At 40.3% G+C, this 16,653-nt stretch overlaps 1 long non-coding RNA gene across 1 annotated transcript in view; it reads left to right on the top strand.

Moving 5' to 3' along the window:
* The window catches only part of LOC114036277, a 21,212-nt gene extending 18,595 nt beyond the window's left edge, over window positions 1–2,617 (top strand). The window contains exons 2-3 of the long non-coding RNA XR_003568320.1: window positions 1,484–1,586; window positions 2,076–2,617. This is a non-coding gene — a long non-coding RNA (uncharacterized LOC114036277). The remainder of the gene's footprint in view (window positions 1–1,483; window positions 1,587–2,075) is intronic.
* Window positions 2,618–16,653: the final 14,036 nt, after the last annotated feature.

Below are 16,653 nucleotides of genomic sequence, written 5' to 3'. Positions count from 1 at the left end.
CACACACACACACACACACACACACACACACACACACACACACACACACACCCCTTTATCTTTGTTAACAGCAGCATGTATTTATTGTGGGCACAAGAAGTAAATATACCCTGGCTACTCTGTAGAAATTGTAATACAAACCAAGGGGCCTGTCAACTTGAAACATCTGGGTACAGGGAATTTTAAGACTGACACAAAAATCTCCATAGCAGAAGAAGAAAAGGGAAGCCTCCCATTGGTTGGCAAGATGCTTTATGGGGCATTTATAGGAAAAATAAACATGGACAAAAATGAAAAAACATATAGAGGGTTGATAGGATGATAGAGTGAGAAGATATTTCTGAAATCATCTAATCCAACAATGTCAGTTTATAGAAGAGGAAAAAGGATACTCAGAAAAGTGTAGTAACTTGTCTAAGGTAACATAGGTAAAAAAAAAAAGGGAGAGTCAGGATTTGAACCCAGAGCTTCTAACTCAAGTCACTACTTTTTTCAGTGTACCTGGGGTTGCCATATATAGTACACAGCATGGAGAGAGGATGCCTATCGATGAAATCATAGTTTCTCCTCAAAACAAAATCCTAACCATCCAACCAAAAACATACAATAGGAATCTATGACAGGAGTCCAGGTGAGAGATGGCGGAATGCTTGAACTTGAGGGCAGCCATAGGATTAAGGAGAAGTGGGCACAAGGGGGAGAGATGCTGTGGAAGTATCTACTATGGAGCCAAGCGCCCTGGGCCCCCACACCCACTTCTCCTGAAGGGACTCCACTCTGCTCTGGACCCACGTAGGCAGTTCAGATTATTTTCAGTCCAGGGGGAGTTTGGCCAAAATGAGAGAGATTAGGTTCTCTTTCCTCACAATCTTGGGCTCATTTTACCCTGACCCTGACTCCTGGGGACAAATTAAGCCTTAGCTTTATTTATTTAATTTATTTATTTTAGCTCATGTCTAGGTCTCCCCAAAAGGAGAAGTAGAAAAATATTTAATATACAGTGTAAATCAGGTATGGGATAGGTATTTATTTCCTATACTCAAAAGAAAAAGTAATGAATTCACAGAGCACATTAACATAATGACTTAAAAGAGGATTTAGCAACTTAACTTGTAATTATTATTATAATCTCTTGAGAGGCTGATATTTAAATCTTATCAGAACTTAACATAAAGCAATCTGTGAGACTGAGAAATAGCCATGGCCATATTTCACCTTGCTTCTGCACTGTCCAAATAACCTCCAGTCATCTTCCTGCTGGTAGATATCTTTGTCAATTAAGAAAGTTCCCTGTGCTATAAGTCTGGAAAACTCTTTGGACCCAAACCTTCCAGATCTCTTGAATTCATCAAATCACCTCTAAGTCTGGACTCATTCATCTCAAGAATGATGTTTGATCACTTACTTGGGAAAAGAAACACAAAGCAGAAAATGCAATTTGGGGTCCAAATACTAACTTGCTTAAGAGAGTTCTTTTCTTTAGTTCCTATGTGGGTGCTCAGATGGTAAGGTGGAGTACAGCCAGCCTTTCCTTACCCATCACTGGAAGTCTTGGACCTCTATGATGTCACCTGGGAGCATTGCAGGTATCTGTAATTTTAAATGGACAAGCACCCCATCTGCCTGTGGCAGGGATGGTAGGGAGGGATTAAGGAACAATTCAGGGTTTTCTGCATCATGCAAAAATGATAAATCCTTTCAACATTGGGCTGCTACATGACCTGAAGCAGCCAGGGTTCAAATGTTGAGTCACCAGAGTCCCAGAAAGGTTTTTTGGGAGCTCCAGGGGAAGTCCCTGGTATGACCCCTCTAGGCCAATTCAACCTCTCTTGTGGGTAGAAACAATAAGAAACTGGGCTGGGGCAGTGGGCATGGGGGTACGTGGGTGGGTGGGGGTGTAAAGCTCATACCCTACACCTGGGAGGTATCTTGGTGCCAATCAGGAAGAGAAATAGTAGCCTTCTTCCTTAGAACCTAGGCTGGTGGACTTTCAAGCAGAGCTGATATTTTTTTCTCCAGTTATGTGCCTCTGTGTGTGTGTGTGTGTGTGTGTGTGTGTTTTTTTCTCCTGACAGAGAACCTTAAGCCAGCTCTCCTGAAATGCCAGGAAGAAATGTCTTAAAGAATTTGAGAGCAGATTTATGGAACCGAGACATTCTGACTTTCCTGCTTAAGGGGAGGCACATTAATCCAAGACGACAGATAAGACACGAAGTTGGATCACACCTTAGGGGTGGGAGCTGTTCATATCATCTCCTCATGTGGCGCCCACAGAAGGGAGTGAGCCCTTCCCAATCTAGCAGCATGTAATTTTTGAGTGCCGACCATATGCAGTGTGGCATCTATGTTGCAAAGAGCATGAGAATTGGTGTCCAAAGAACTGGATTCAAGTCTACTTCTCTCATTTGCTAACCATGTGACCTTGGGCAAGACATATAGATTTTCCAAACCTTAGTTTTCTTCTCTGTAAAATGGGAGTAACAATTCTTGCATGATCACATTTGTGAGTAGGAGTGCGCTGGAGCCAGCTTGAGATGGGAGGCTGTAAAATTTTCACTGTGAGCATTTACACCTTGGAAATCAGCAAACCCTATAAATCAGGGCTTCATTGTTTTGTTGATTTTCAAGATTTAAGAAAGTGATGGAGAAAATGCCGATAATACAAATAAAACTTAAAAGAGTGTCCTGATGCAGGTGGTGTTTTATTTTTCTGGAGAGTCAGTTGTTAAATATTTACCTGCACACCACTGGTTGTCAGGATCAAATGAGACTGTGTGTGTATGAGAGGACTTTGTAAAGGGCTATTCAAATGTAAGGTAGTAGGGTCCCAGTGGGACTTGGGAAAGTTACTCTAAGCCTCAGTCTCTTCATATGTAACATGGGGAGAATAATCCCTGTGTTACCCACGTAGAGGAAAATACTTTGTGCTGACATTTTTACTATACACATGAGTTCAACTTTATTCTGTTTTTCTTTAACATATGTCACAATTGTTTTAATTGTGTTCTTTATATAGGTCTCCTGTGTGTCTTAGTAATCTAAAAATACTCGGATCAGGAGTTCTTAGCTAGGGACTTGTGGACCCTCAAGGGGTCCATAGATAGATTTCAAAGGGTTTGTGAACTTGGATTGGGAAAAACTGCATTTTATTTTCACTAACCTTTAACTGAAATTTGGCATTTCCTTTAATTATTTAAAGCTAGGATTCTGAGAAGGGGCCATCAGCTTCACCAGACTGCCAGACGGGTCCGGGGTGCACAAAAAGGTTAAGAATTCCCTGGATGGGATTCTTCAATGGGTCCATGGTCTGAGTGATGCAGGCAATCTTTCAGCAGGCACAGATGCAAATTACCCACATTCTCTCAGCCCATCAACACTTGTGCATATTCTTCCATAAATTATCAGTCATAGATATGCATTTGGCACTGGAGGCCTTAATTAATCTAGTGCTTTTAATAATTCACAGATCCCAGGGTCACATGTGGGTAGTCCATCTGTAATTCTTCTCCCTGCTCCCACACCCCTGCTCACCTCTTGCTCTAAGGCTAGATCACATTTTCCATTCATATATTTCTTTGATGATGCTTTGATACCATAGCACATATGCAAATCGTCATTGATAACACACTGTGTCTTATTACTTCTACTTTGGGAGATCTGCAATTTTGATACTTCAAAGAATATGGTGTTGTTCAGTGATTCACAACCACATAGCATCATTTGGAGGATAGACAGCCATGTTAAAAAGACAGGCTTTGGCTGTAGAAAACAACTTGGGATCATTGAAAATGATGCTCAATTTCCTCAGTTTCTGAAATGCAATCAATTACTATCCCTTTCCCCTGTTCTATTCAGGTTCATTATTCATTTCTAGTCCCCTGTTCAAAATTGATTGAAGCATTAATTCAATGGCTTGCCTGTCTTTCAAACAACCTGACTCAATCTGGGAAGCATCCACTTGGTTTTTCATATTTGGATTGCTAGACTAATCTCTTTTGAGTGTCTGTAAACCTTAAAGAGTAGTATTCTGGGGTTTAATGTAATTATTTTCCAATGGCAGTGTCTGGATTACCATAACAACTATATGTTTAGGGGCTGCATAAATGCTAACTCCCCTAGACCACTATTTCTAACTGGCTCTAATCAAACACCCAATCCACGCTATACTGAAGATAATAATAGTTAGCATTGTTATAGCTACTTAAGTTTTACACAGTACTTTATACATTATTATCTCATTTGATCCTTTTAACTCTGCAAGGTAGGCCTATTATTATCCCCATTTTATAGATGAGGAAACTGAGACAAACAGGCTAAGTGACTTGCCCAGGATCACATAGCTGTTAAGTTTTTAAGTCACATTTGAATTCAGGTCTCCCTAACTCCAGACCCAATACTTTGTGCACTATGGCACACCTTGTTGCTTCTTTGCACCTCTTACCTCTGAACATGACCTCCAGAAGCCATACTCTCATTTCTAAAGGAAGTTAATTCACTCAGCTTTGGAACTCCCTCTCTGGGGCTGAGATGTCCTAATTGGTGAATGAGTGAATGTAAACTCACCTAGCCCACCAAGTCAAGCCTGCTCCATACCCTGTATCAGTGGTTCTTGAAGTGTGATCTGTGGAGACCCTTTTAGGAGTCCTTAAAGTCTAAAATATTTTAATAATAATTTTAAGGTTATTTGCCTATTAAAACCCTTTTCCAACCACATATCTGTGTGAGGCCAAATTTTCTTCATATCCTTCAACCAAAACAGCCCTATTACAACAGTTTGAATGCAGAAGCAGATAGGAGAATACAGCTATCTGCTATTGAAGGCAGACATTAAAAAGATTTGTAAATCTTTCTCTCTCCCTCTCTCTTTCTTTCTCTCTGCCTCTGTCTCTGTCTCTCTATCTCCCTCACTCTCCTCCATCCCAATTTGTAAATATCTAAAACAATACTACTCACAAATTTTTTGTTTTGGAAAATATAGTTATTTTCCATAAAAATATGCTATTTATGTTAACATATAATGGGTTTAATATTATTATTTTAAAATGACTTTATAAATAAATATTTTTTAAAAATGATCTGTTTTAACATCTAATATGGTAAATATCAATAGATACAATGTATACAAGTCAAAGTTCTTTAGGAATCTCAATTATTTTTAAGAGTGTAGAGGGTCCTCAATTTTTAAGAGTGTAAAGAGGTCCTGAGACCATGAAGTTTGAGACCTGTTGCCTTAGATCATGGGTTATATTGATCCAGCTGTCAGCCTTGGTCACCTTGCCATTTGATGGGCCACTGATTTTGGACTCTGCCCCAAATCCAGCTTTCTACCTTTTGGGCTGAGCATAGTAATCAAAACATGACAATGGCCTGCCCAGTGGAACAATTCCCCATCTTTGTGATTCCTCAAGTGCCTAACATAGTGCCTTGTGGATGGCAGGAATGTTTATGGAATTGGAATGAATTGAAACTAAGATACAGAGGTGGAAAGACTTAAAGTCCATTGGATGTTTGTGTTCGTTTAGAGCTCTAAAGGGGAAAAACATGTAACATGATAAAAGTGGACCGGGCATGGGAAACCCTTATTCAGATCCCTCCATTCTAGATGTGTGACCCTGGACAAATTATTTAATTGCTCTGTGCCTCAGTTTCCCTAAGTGTAAAATGAGGGGATTGATGGCAGCTGCTATGGTCCCTGCCAGCTCTGGATCTATGATCCTAGTTTCAAAGTGTTTCCTTTGTGTAATCCATCTTATAAATCTTCCCTCCAAAGCAGGTTTCTCGGCACAGGAATCAGCCATGGGAGTCCCCACTTGGCCCCAAAGGATGAAAAGATAACTCTGATTTTAAACTTTGTATATAGAGATATGTTTGAGCTGTTTATGATTTCTTGCCAGCCAAATGGTTTTTTAAAACCTTCATCCATCCAAAAATGCACTCATAGTTCTGTGAGCAATTCTTAGCTTTAAAATATTCACAACATGGAGGGCTTGAAGGTTTGGCGGAAAGCAGCTAGAGTCCCCTCATGCCATCTCCATAGCCCTAGAAAGCAACAATGGGGCTGCGAGGATGAACTGGACCTTTGGATCTCAGTTTCCTCATCTGAAAAATGAAGGAACTGGACTACTTGCTTTCCTAGGTACTTCCCAATTCTAAAGTTATGATCCAATGAGTGGGGTCAGGTGGGATACACTCACTGTCACTTCTCTCGGTAGTTGTCATTGGCTCCAAGGCTTTGCTGCTGGTTGTGACCACTGCAAAAGAATGTAAGCCAAGACATGTTGAATAATTAGTGAATTAGATTGTTACTCCTTTCATTAGGGGCAGCTAGGTTGCTTAATGAAAAGAAGGCTAGACCTGGACTAATGATAGACTTGACTTCAATTCTGGCTTCAGACAGCTGTGTGATTCTAGGCTGATAGATTAACTTTTGTTTGCTTCACTTTCCTTATCTGTATAATGGGGATAATAATAGCATCTATTTCTCAGAGTTGTTATGAGGATAAAATGTGATAATATTTTGCAAGTTGCTTTGTAAACCTTAAAGTACTAATATTATCATCTTTAAGATTTGCTGGGTCATCCAGTTGGGACCTCAGTGCCTATCTGGTCCAACCCACACCTGAAAAGGGATGGTGGTTGTCTAGCTTTTGCTTGAAGACTCCTGAGGAGGAAGCCAGCACTTCTCCAGGCAATCTCTTCCACCTTGGACAGCTCTCATTGTTTGGAAATTTTTCTTGCTATAAAGTTCAACTGCCCCTTTGGAACTCCATCCATTGCTCCTGGTTCAGTCCTTGGGGCCACATAGAATAAATATAATGCCCCTAAAAATGAGATAATAACTGTAAAGTGCTTAGTACAGTGCCTGGCACATAGTAAGTGCTATATAAATGTTGTTGCTGTTATTGTTGTTGTCATTATTGCTAATTATTCTAGGTGATAGCCCATTAAATACTTGAGGGTAGCTATCATGTTCATTTCATCCTTCTCTTATTTCCCCTTAACCCATCCTTATAGAGCATGAACTCAAGGGCCTTCACCATCCTGGTTGCCCTCCTCTGGAATTCTCTCCAGTCAATCAATGTCTTTCCTAAATTGGGGCATACAGAACCGAACCCAGTTTTCCCTCTATGATGTGATCAGGAGCACAATGAGATCATCACCTCCTTATTCCTGGAAGCCTTGACTTTCTTAATGCAGCCAAAGATTACATTTCCTTTTTTTTTTTTGGTGGCCACATCACATTGTTGCTCTATTTGAGCTCCCATTACAGCTCCCAGATTCTTTTCAGACAAATAGATGATTCCATGGCCATCACTGAGGGTGTCCAAACAGATGTCAAATGCCTGCCTGTGAAGGATCTTTTACAAATTTTTCATGGGTTGGGGGATGGAATTAAATGATTTCCATAGAAATAGGATTATTGAATTTAAGCCTGGAAGGAACTTAGACACTTAGTTCAACTCTTGAAATTTATAGGTGAGGAAAGTGAGGGCCAGAATTGGGAACTGATGTGTCCAAGGTGGTAAGGTAGTAAGGTGTTGTTACTGGGTCATTTCAGTCGTGTCCGACTATTCATGACCCCATTTGAGATTTTTTTTGTAGAGATACTGGAGTTTTTTTTTCCAACTCATTTTACAAATGAGGAAATAGAGTTAAATGATTTGTCCACACAGCTAGTAAGTGTCTGAGGCTGGATTTGAACTCATGAAGATGAGTCTTCCTGATTCCAAGCCCAGTGCCACACAGACAGTAAGTGGAAGAGCTGGAATTGGAGCATAGGTCCTCCAATTCCACACTCATTGCTCTTTGCTGCATCATGTCCCAAACGTTGTTGAGGTTTCACAACTCTGTGAAGACCAATAAAGGAAATCTATTTTCATCTTTTTGGAGGCATTGGAAAGTACCCTGGTTGTAAAGCAAGGGGACCTGGGCTTGAATGTTGCTTCTGACCTGTGTTGACTTTGTAAACCATTCAGTTCCTTTAGTTTCCTAGTCTATAAAATGATGGTTTTGGACAACTTGGTGTCTGAGGCCACTTTTAGGTTCATATCTACATATGAAAATAGCTGAGTGGTGCAGTGGATAAAGTGCTGGACCTGTGGTCAGGAAAACCTGAGTTCAAATCGTGTCTGACATACTTACTAACTTTGTCTGTGACTTCTCTAAGTCTCAGTTTCCCAATTTGTAAAATAAGGATAATTAATAGCATCTACCTCACAGAGTTGTTGTGAGGATCAAATGAGATCATCACTTTGCAAACCTTAAAGCTGCCATATAAATGCTAGTTATTATTATTCTTATATCTTACTAATTGTCTCAGAACAAGATAACAACAACAATGACAATAGCCAATAGCTCTCTAGCACTTTGTTGCTGGCACTATCTAGTACATAATCACTGCATGTGCCTTACATAATTTAATTCTAGCAAAACCCTTTGACATAGGTACTGTTACTAATCTCATTTTACAGATTAAGAAATGGTGGCTCAGAGGTTAAATGACTTACTTGTGATCCCATAGCTAGCAAGTGTCAAAAGTGAGAGTTGAACCTTGGTTTTCCTAACTTCAGATCCAGCATGCAGTTTATTATGCCATGCTGCCTTCCGAAAGGAAACTGGCTTCATTCGTAGCAGGAGTTTGTCTTAGACAGGAGGGAGGCAGATTTATCAGACTGGGAGTCATGGGATACTGGAATGAGTTATGGTGTCTCCTTACCTGGAGATCTTCAAAAATAAGATATATGCTCATATGACTGAAACAGTTTGGGTGGATTCCTGTCTAGAGTTCAGGAGACAGGCTTTAACTGCTTTTGAAGGTTATGTTCAGTGTTCTGAGGCTGATAAACCAAGATGGGAAGATTTATGGCTTCTACACCCAGTAAAGAAATAAGCAGCAAGATCTCTGCTCAACTGACTTGAGTACCCCTCATTGCTCAAGGACAAAGAGACCAGGAGTTTTCCTTGAACTGGTTTAGATGGGCCCTTGGTCTTTCAAGGGAAGGTGTATGACCTAGCCAGGACAGCTGCCTGAATCCATCATCAGCCAAATGCAAAGCATTATATCACTTGTAATGGAATTTTCACATTAAGGCAATCCAATTTCACTTGGGAATTTGACTCACTTTTCCTATGAATAAGGGTCAATAGGACTCATTAGAATGAAAAATCCTTGAGGACAGGGACCATTGTGTTATTGTCTCTGAATTCCCAGAGCCTCACGTGGTGTCTGACATGCCATAGATGCTTAATAAATGTAAGAATTGTTTTTAAAAAATCTCTTAACCAGAAAAAGATTAAATCTATTAAATCTCAAAATAGTTTTCCTTCCCCTCAAACAGTAGGAAATTTAGCACAAAAGTTGAAGGTTTTTTTTAAAAAAAACCCAAATAACAATACTATATATATTTGCAATACCTTGTAGATTATAAGGTATTTTCTACTATCAGTATTGAAGTTTATATAACGCTTTAATATTTTCATACGTGATCTCATTTGGTTTCTCCAATATCCTGTAAGGTAGGTGTTATTATCTTCACTTTACAGATAAGGAAAACTGAGGCTCAGGGAGGCTAAAATGACTTGTCCAGGGTCAGTGAATGTCAGAGGTGTGACTTGAGCCTCCATCTTCTTGGCCCCAAGTACAATGTCCCATCTGCTCTATCACACAATTTTATAGTCGCATCTCCCAATAGCTGTATGAGTGAGTGAAGCAGATGTTATTGTTCCCATTTTGTAGGAGAGGACACTGGATCCCAGAGTTGTTAAGTAATCTGCTCAAGGTCATGTGGCATAATCAAGACTAGAAGTGCAATTAGTCCATCATCTCTAGGGATTACTTTTCCAGTGGCTCTGCCCTGAATTAAAAGCTGAGAGTGAAAGAGGGGAGAAATATTTTGTCACTTGGGTAAGAATATGATAGACCTTAAGTGTGAATGAAGGCAGACTGCAAAAACAGTTGCTTGTTATGAGATTCAGACTTTGTCTTTATCCAATGAATCTTCCCAGACAAAATCTGAGAGTAAACATGAGACTTTGCGGTGGTTAATACCATGGTCCATCCAGCTAAGGACTAAACCTTGGACAGCGACTGTAAGAGCTGCTGTGTGGAGAGCCTGGTTGTTTGTTACCAGCCATAGTGAACAACATAGGATACAAGGAATACATTTTTTTTCTTGACTGCTTGAGTCACCCATCACATAAAAGAATTCATTGAATAAGGTAAATCAAGGGAGGTTTTATGATATGTATTTGACATCTATCAATTAAATCTATTGATTTCTGGTAAGAAATGCGTCCCCCTCCCTTCTTTTTCTTGAGTATGCCCTTTTGAAAATAGCAATAGCTCATGAACATGGGCTGTCCTTATTTATTTATTTTTATTCTTTACTGACAATAACCATGTGAGGTAGGTAGTGTGTTACTTTTATTTTAGAGATGATGAAACTGAGACCAGGGAAATCGTGATTTGTCCACAGTCACCCAGCAAGCAAGTGGGAAGGTCAGGAGTTGTACGCATGTCTCATGACTTGGATAAAGATGCTTATTAGATTTCTAAATGATACAAAGCTGTAAGGGATGGAACAGTAAAGATCCAGGAAGATCTCAACAGGCTAGAATGTTGAACTGTCTCTAATGAATAAAATATAATAGATTTCATTGTAAAGTCTTACATTTAGGTTAAAAAAAATCAAGTTCACAAATTCAGTATGGGGGAGGTATGGCTAAAAGTTCATTTGAAAAAGATAAAGGAGGAATCAATATTTTAGTGTGACATGAGAGCCAATAAAGTCTGTGATCTTGGCCTGTCTTAAGAGAAGATGATGTCCAGGACTATGGGAGTTACTAGTCCAACTCTACTTTGTTCTACTTTGTACTCTACTCTCCAGACCACCAGGCTGGGTGCCACATTTTTGGAAAGGCATTTTTTTGTGGCACTGCTCTGTCCTGGTTCTCCTCCTATCTGTATGATGGCTCTGTGTCCATTTGACCATGGATATCTCTCTAGGCTATCTTGGGCCCTCTTCTTTTCTCCCTCTATATTGTCTCACTTGGTGATCTCATCCAATCAACATGTCTATGCAGATGATTCCCGGATTTATATCTGTAGCCTGAGCATCTCTCCTGAGCTAAAGTCCTGTGTTACCAATTGCTATTTAGACACTTCCTACTGGATGCCCTATAGGCTTTTCCAACTCAGCATGTCCAAAACAGAATTCATTATCTTTACCCTCAAGCTCTCCCCTCTTACAGACTTCCCTATTACTCCCAAGGGCACTAGCATCTTCCTAGGTTTTTGTTGTTCAGTCATTTCAGTTGTGTCCAACTCTTCACGACCCCATTTGGGGTTTTCTTTGCAGAGATAATGGAGCGGTTTGCCATTTCTTTCTCCAGCTCATTTTACAGATGAGGCAAACTGAGGTAAACAGGGTTGAGTGACTTGCCCAGGTTCACACACCTAGTGTCTGAGGACAGATTTGAACTCAGGAAGAGTCTTCCTGACTCCAGTCCTGGTGCTCTAGGCACTATGGTGCCACCTAGCTGCTCTGTACTCAGGGCTAACTTGGTATTATCTTCAACTCCTCACTCTCACTACACACCACATATCCAATATTGCTAAATCATGCCATTTCTACCTTCACAAATACTTCTTCAAGCCCTCATCACTTTTCACCTGGACTATTGCAACAGCTTTCTAATTGTTCTCTCTTCCTTCCCTTCAAAGGGTACCTTTCCTCTTCTCTGTGTGTATATCTTATACTTTGTCTCCCTCCTTAAAATGTAAGGGCCTTGAGGGCAGAGAAGGTTTTTGCATTTCTTTGTATCCCAAGTGCTTATCACAGTGCTTGGTACACAGTAAGCACTTAATAATTTTTGTTTTAACTGACAAAAGGTGGAGGGCAATCAGAGGAGGACAATTAGGAGGGTGGAAGTCTGTAGATTATGCCATTTGAGGGTATGCTGAAGAAACTGGGGCTATTTAGCTTGGAGAAAAGAAGCCTTTGGGACATGATAGCTATGTTCAAGTATTCAAAGGCTATTATGTGTAAAGACTATTCAGCTTGGCTGTAGATGGTAGGACTTCTTATGAGCAAGAGGCAGAGGGTGCCAAGAGGCAGAGTTAGGTTTGATGTGTGGAAGCAGCTTCTCAACAATGAGAGATATGCCCAAGCAGAATGTCCAAGGTGCCCTCTCTCGGGGAGTCTTTAAGTCAATGCTGCATGACTATTTGGGATGTATGTTTGCTGTTGAGATTTTTGTTCATGTATGGGTTGGCCCATAGAGTTTTTGAGGTCTCTTCCAATGCTCAGATTCTGTGATCCTCAGAGCGGTGAACTCACTGTACCATACTAAGAAATAGCTCTACGGGAGGAAAAGTGGATCAATTCTTGCCTGCACAGAAGAGGATTTGATTTAGTTGAAAGAGAGAGACAGGATGGAAAATGCTGGCTTTGAAGTCATTGGACCATGGCTTGAATCCAGGACCTGATATTTATTATCTGTGTGACCTTGGGCAAATCACTTAACCTCTTGGGGCTCTAGCTCCTCATATCTAAAATGGATTTGGACCAGATAGAGTGTAATTGGCCTCCCGGCACCAAATCTATGATACTATGAATGCTCACTTGCCACACAGTCATAGATGATGCATTGGGCATGGGGCAACCTAATACTATGAAAAGAGCAGACTAAGGATCAGTAGGTCTCATTCTTGAGTCCTGGCTCCAACCAGAGTATCCATATCACCTTGGTCAGGTCATCCACCTCCCAGAGCTTCTCCTTCCATTTCCATGAAGCAGAAGATATGAATACTTGTGTTTCATACCTTAGTGGGGAGGCCAATGGATCATGAAGGCCAGGTGAGGGAAGAGATCCTCCAGCTTTGGGATCCAGTAGCTTACTATTTTAATGAAATTAATCTTCCTTTACCACGTACTACTCTGTTATTTCTGGCTGATAAAGGATCACAAGCTCTCTAAGTTCTACCTAGTAAAGTCCTGAGTGTCCCACCCTGGTTATGTGCCTACCCTTTACAGACCCCTCCCCAGTCTCAATCATTCTTAGAAAACTGTGTGTGTACCTAGGCTTGGTTCTGGTAAGAATCTATCTTTGAGTCGCCTTCCCCATGCCCATGTTGTACTTCCAGTAGACAGCAAGCTCCTTGAGGGCAGGGTTCGTGTATATCATTTCTCTGTAGGTGGTAGGCACTTCATCCTTGGATGAGGGTGAAAAGTAAAGGAGACAAGGAGTGACTCAGGCTCGTTAGCATTAGCATTTTTATTTTCCTTTTTTTGTTGCATAGGAAATGCAGTACTTGCTTCCAGTAATTGTACTGTAATGTGAGAAGGTGGTAGCACTAATGGTTGAATACAAGAGTTAAACTAATCCACACCAGCTCAGAAAAACCTGTGGAGATTTTAGTTGAATAACAATGGACGCCCACAGTGATTCTCAACCAATTACAAATTTTCACAGAACACAGTCCAAACTAAAAGGGTAACTATGAAAGTCAATCCAAGTATACTAGAGGCACAAGGGGCCAGCTCATAAAGACAAAAGAAAAACCATGGTATTAACACGGGTGGCAGGTGAGGTTTGCCAATTGATCTTGCACATGTCTATCGGAAAACATTCAGTCAATGCCCCTCCCACGTTTGACCTGAAAAACAAAACAAAACAAAACAAAACAAAAAAACAACATGGTATCCGAGTGGACAAAAACCAATGCATTTGGGGGAAGGTCCCAGGCAACTCATATTTGAAGGAAGGGATCAGGGCTGGACAGGGATGGGGGCTTTTTCCATTGCCACAAGATCTCACTAGAGGCTAATAAGCCTCATGAGCCAGCAAAATGGCGGCAGCCAGAGCTGCCCAGTGTGGGAAGACAATCATTGGCAAAGGAAAATGAACCAAGAAGGGCCATCGATCTGCTGTCCTCACACTCACCGTAACCCCTCCCCCACTCAAAACATATCCAATCATCTTTTGCACTTTTGAGTCATTCAGAAAAAAGTTACTAATTTAGAGACTATTGAGCATCACAATAATAATAATAATATAATAATAATAATAGTAATAGTAATAAAAGACATTTGAAAGACACAACACAAACCAGGGGAAGGAAAGCATTTTGTCATTTTGAAAAACTGAGCTTAAAAAAAATGGCAAGGGAAACAGGTGAGGCCCCATTAGTCCTTGAAGCCACTGAAGAAAGTTCAAAAGCTCCCATTTTATCTACTGAGTCGTTTTCTTTGTGAAGATTTCTAGATTAGAGGTAGCACATCTACTATCTTCTCTGATGGTACAGACTAATTTTTAAAAGGTTTTCATCTTTATCAAACAGCGTCATAAGTACACATGTGAATCTGGTTACTGGAAACAACTGACATCGAGCCTGGGCCTTCTCTGAGATGGTCTCTCCCCTTTATCCCACCAAAGCCACAATGTTTCCCCTACCCTCACTGCTTCTAATGGAATATAGGAATTTCTCCCATTTGTTTTCTCCATTTCCCAGATCCCTCCCAATAGGGCTCCATAGCCTCCTGAAGGCATAAAAGGCAGGTGGGTGCTGGCTAAGAAAACGGGAGAAAAAGAAAAAGAAAAATTAAAAAACGAAAACAAAAACTTGCTTTACTTGGGAAGCAAGCTAGCAGAGATTTAGACCAGAAAGAATAATTTTTTTAAAAATCCCGTGTTAATAGCAAAATTTTTTTTTCTCTCATGAAAGGGGCCCAGAGTTTGTACAGAGTTTAATTTTTTTGAAGGAAAATATTGCAACTGTGCATGAAACTAAATAGCCACATGAATTTTTTTAATTTTTTTTTTTAATATGAAGAGGTCTGGTGTGAAGGAGGGTCAAGCATGGGTACCTGGTTGAACACTGTCTATTAGGAAATCATTTCCCACATTAGCATCATCAGTTAAGGGGTCACGGAAAAGTATCCCCTCATGAAACGCTTATGTGTACTCTCCTAAACAGAGTTCTTGGGAGTCACGTGGTGGTTTTCTGAGACAAAAATCTTGCCAGGCACTGATTTCTGAACTCAATACCCATGCTTGCCCTCTAGGAAGAAGAGAGAGAGAGAGAGGAAAAAAAACCACACAAGTAATACTGAATTTAAGTAAATGTATACCTCCAAAAATACTGAAAACACCCCAAAATCAAGAAAAGAGACAGAATTTGCGTTCTCAGTGAAATATCTTTAAACCTATCTGACAAGAACCAAGTCAGAAAAAAAGACTAACATAACTTGGAGTAATATTCATACAGCTCTCTAAGCATTATGGAATAGCATGCATTTATATTGTATGGTTATTTTACATCACCTATACCAGAAGGTCCTGACAGACAGCAAAGGCTACCGGTGTAGAAAACAATCTTACTTCAGAAGAGCAATATAATACAGATTTCACAGGCACTACATTTTTTTTTAATATATCAGGTATTATGCTGGTTTTTCTTATAATTCATTCTGTCCTAAAGCTGGCATCATAACAATGACCAAAAAGGCAAGGACCGGAGTCAACGGAAGGGAAAGAGATACCAACGCGGATATATTTGTTTTCTTCGGGTAAGGTTAGTGCATAGTTCTCATGCAGAAAATCACTGCTATGCATTTACATTGTGGGAAAGCAGATTGAAACGAGCCCAAGTTGTCACGTTTTTTGTTTGTTTGTTTTTTTTCTTTTCGTAAATCATTTTGCCAGCCTGTAATAGCACCATGTAATGGATTTGCATTAAACGTTAGATTGATCTCAGAAGTGGCGACAGAGTCTTCACTACAGTTAAGTGCCACGGAACAGCTTCAATGTTACCTGCTATAGATCAAAGACGTTCTCATCCCACTGCCTTTTTTTAATTTTTAAACTGGCGAAAAGAAGAAATGGGGACGGATGCAAGACGCCGATGAGACGGGAGCACAGCCTTGGACCGGATGGAGGGAAGCAGAGTCCCGAGACTGTCCACCAGGAGGTACATGCACTGACTTCAGGACAAAATTGGGCCTTGGGAAGCTGATATTCATGACAGCCCTGCTGGAGGCCAGGGGTCCCGCTTCCTGAGATATCCACCAAGAGATCTCCTAAGGAAAGTGGACTGGTTTGTTGGGGGTTTTGTTTTTGTTTTAGGTGCCACTGAAGCTCTCCTTACACAACCATGCCAGTTCTCTCTGCAATTTGTTCTATGGAGGCCTTTGACCAAAAAAAATAAAATAAAATAAAATAAAACAAAAGGAACTCAAATAAAGAAGGAGAAGAAAAAAAGTCGAGAAATAACGAAAGAAACCACCACCGCTAACAACAACCAAAAAGATATTTCCAGAGACACAATGCAAAATACAGTATTCACTGACGTTCCTTGAGGTTCAAAACCAAATTGCAAGGAAAAAATGGGTTTTGATGTTGTTGTTGATTTTAGGCCACAAATCCAGATTTGTACAGTAAATATTTAATAACACTGTTACTACAAAGCTGCAAAATATACTGCCGCAAACAAAACAAAACCAAGTGAAGGAGGAATTTTTAAGAGGGTTGCTTTTTTTTTGATGTTTTTTTTTTTTTTGCATATTCCTGTGGGCTGATTGAATACTCTGAGTCCAGGAACCTTTTATTTGGGGTGGGGGGGGGTCCCTTTCTCCCTTTTCACCTTCAGGGAAG

The sequence above is a fragment of the Vombatus ursinus genome, unplaced genomic scaffold (genome assembly GCF_900497805.2).
Source record: "Vombatus ursinus unplaced genomic scaffold, bare-nosed wombat genome assembly UNPS02009824.1, whole genome shotgun sequence".
Taxonomy (NCBI): Eukaryota; Metazoa; Chordata; class Mammalia; order Diprotodontia; family Vombatidae; genus Vombatus; species Vombatus ursinus.
Note: the sequence above shows the minus strand (reverse complement) of the source record. Positions and strands in the feature narration are given on the sequence as shown.